This window comes from Apium graveolens, chromosome 3 (genome assembly GCF_009905375.1).
Source record: "Apium graveolens cultivar Ventura chromosome 3, ASM990537v1, whole genome shotgun sequence".
In the NCBI taxonomy this organism is placed as follows: Eukaryota; Viridiplantae; Streptophyta; class Magnoliopsida; order Apiales; family Apiaceae; genus Apium; species Apium graveolens.
In genome coordinates, this window is record NC_133649.1 from 12,627,680 (window position 1) to 12,629,935 (window position 2,256).

The window sequence follows — 2,256 nt, forward strand, 5'->3', positions numbered from 1 at the left end:
CTCGGATCTTTGCTGAGCTTGGCCCTCTTCAAACGACCCGGTTCGCCTTTCTTGGGCTTATTGAGATTGTTAATAGCCTCACAAGATGAAAAGTAAACATTGAATCCCATAAGTAATTAAAGAATAACAAGATATAAAGAAAAAGATGAAGGAAAATGCGAGTGAAATTACCCCTATCACTTATCAGAGGCCTGAGAAAGGCCAAGTTTCTTGAGAGAAAACTCCTCTAGGAGAGTCCAGTTGTCTATTTAGCCGTTATCCGCAATAAGGGCTTGATAAGCGGCCTCCTCCTCGGAAGTTAGCCTAATGCTAGTCGGCCTACCATCAACTACCTTGCAAAAGGGCCTACGAAATAAGCTGGCCCAATCGCCTCCGGCCCAGGTTAGCCTAAAAAACTCATCTTTCCACTTTGGGTTGTTCTCAACAATGGAGTTGCTATCAAAAATATGGGGACACTTGGGCCTTTGACGGATAAAAACCCAGCCCCGTTGAGTTAAAGTACTATTATAAAATTGAAAAAATTTCTTAAAAAGGGGGACTAAAAGGGGAAAATTATTCTTAAGGCACAAAACCATAAAACAGATGTTATTTCTCCATGCATTTGGAGGGAGTTGACAGGGATTTATTCGAACATCTGCGAGGAGGTGAGGTATAAATTCGTGAAAGGGGAACATAAGGCCAGCAGCTATGGCACCCTGGTAAATAAAAGAGTATCCCCTTCCGAATTACAAGTTCTATCTCCTAGGATGATCGGAGTAATTCTAAGGTAAGGAGGAAGTTTATACAGGGAGTTGTAACTCTCTATTATACCATTACTTCGTGGAATGTGTTACCGTGATTATAAGAATCTAACTCAGCAAGGTAAGGATATTCATCCCCCTAGTGTTAATCATGTCAATTAAAGGTGTGTACGGAGAATGAATCTGAATGAGGGTACCTCGTTTGGAAGTTTTTATCTTTGCAAGTATGGCAAGGTCTCGATCCGCTATTGATATTCCTGGGAAGAAGGCTTAAAACTCAGAAAACGGACAAAGGTGGTGGAGCAACGGTGGCAAAGAACACCGGAAATCGCCTTCCTAAGAGAAAAGCTAGAGAGAAATTTGAGAGAAAGTTTGTAAGTGAGAAGTGAGAGTGAAATGAGAAACTCTGCTTCACCCCACACTTATATAGCATAATTTTGGGAAATGAATCGATAAAAGCCCATTGAAGCACGAACCAATTAAGGAAGGCCCATGAAGAAAAGACGCTTCTAGGACAATCTAGAAGGTTAGAAGGAATATGAAAGGTCCATAATCGACCAGAATTTTGATCGTTGAAAAAAGTAATCCTAGTCGAATTATCATTCGACATGGATTGTAAAAAATCCCATAGTTCAATCATAGTCTTGATCGATTAAAGGTGTAATCCTGGTCTGTTAGATATATTTGAGATATCATGCCTAATATGATTTATGTTTAGTTTTCAGAACTTAACAACAAGACATATCAGGATTTACTGGAAATCAGAACTTACTGAAGTCAGAACTTAATATCAGAACTTAAGGTGTCAGAAGATACATATCAGTACTTAAGTGCGGGAAGACTTTCAGATAAGGAATGCGGCTGATTTACAGGAGAAGATCTGGACTAAAACAATAGAAGATATGCATGGAAAGAGTTAGAGGACTAGAAGACTTGTAGAAGATATCTGATTGATATATTTTAGGAGACAGGATTATATTCCATATCAATTAGAATATATCTTGTAACTTTGTACTATATAAACACAGCTTAGGGTTTACACTAGATATGTTATCATTATCGAGAAACATTATTCATTGTAACCTAGCAGCTCTTAGTGATATTTGTTCATCACTGAGAGAGAACAACAGTTCATATTGTAACAGAGTTTATTGAATATACTTGATCTTTGTTACATACTTGTGTTCAAATCGATTTGATTGTATAAACACTGTATTCAATCCCCTTCTACAGTGTTGTGTGACCTAACAAGTGGTATCAGAGGTTTTCTGTTAACACACATACAGTAAAGATCCAAACAATCATGTTTGAAGAAACACAAACCCCAACTAAGCCCACCAAAACTCAAGAAACTCAAAACACTCAAACCCACAGTCGATATGAGACTATTAGGGTTCCCATACTGAGACCTTCTGAGTATCCCATATGGAAAGTGAAGATGGCTATATTTTTGGAAGCTACAGATCCAGAATACCTTGACAGAATTAATGAAAGACCATATAAGCCTACCAAGCTC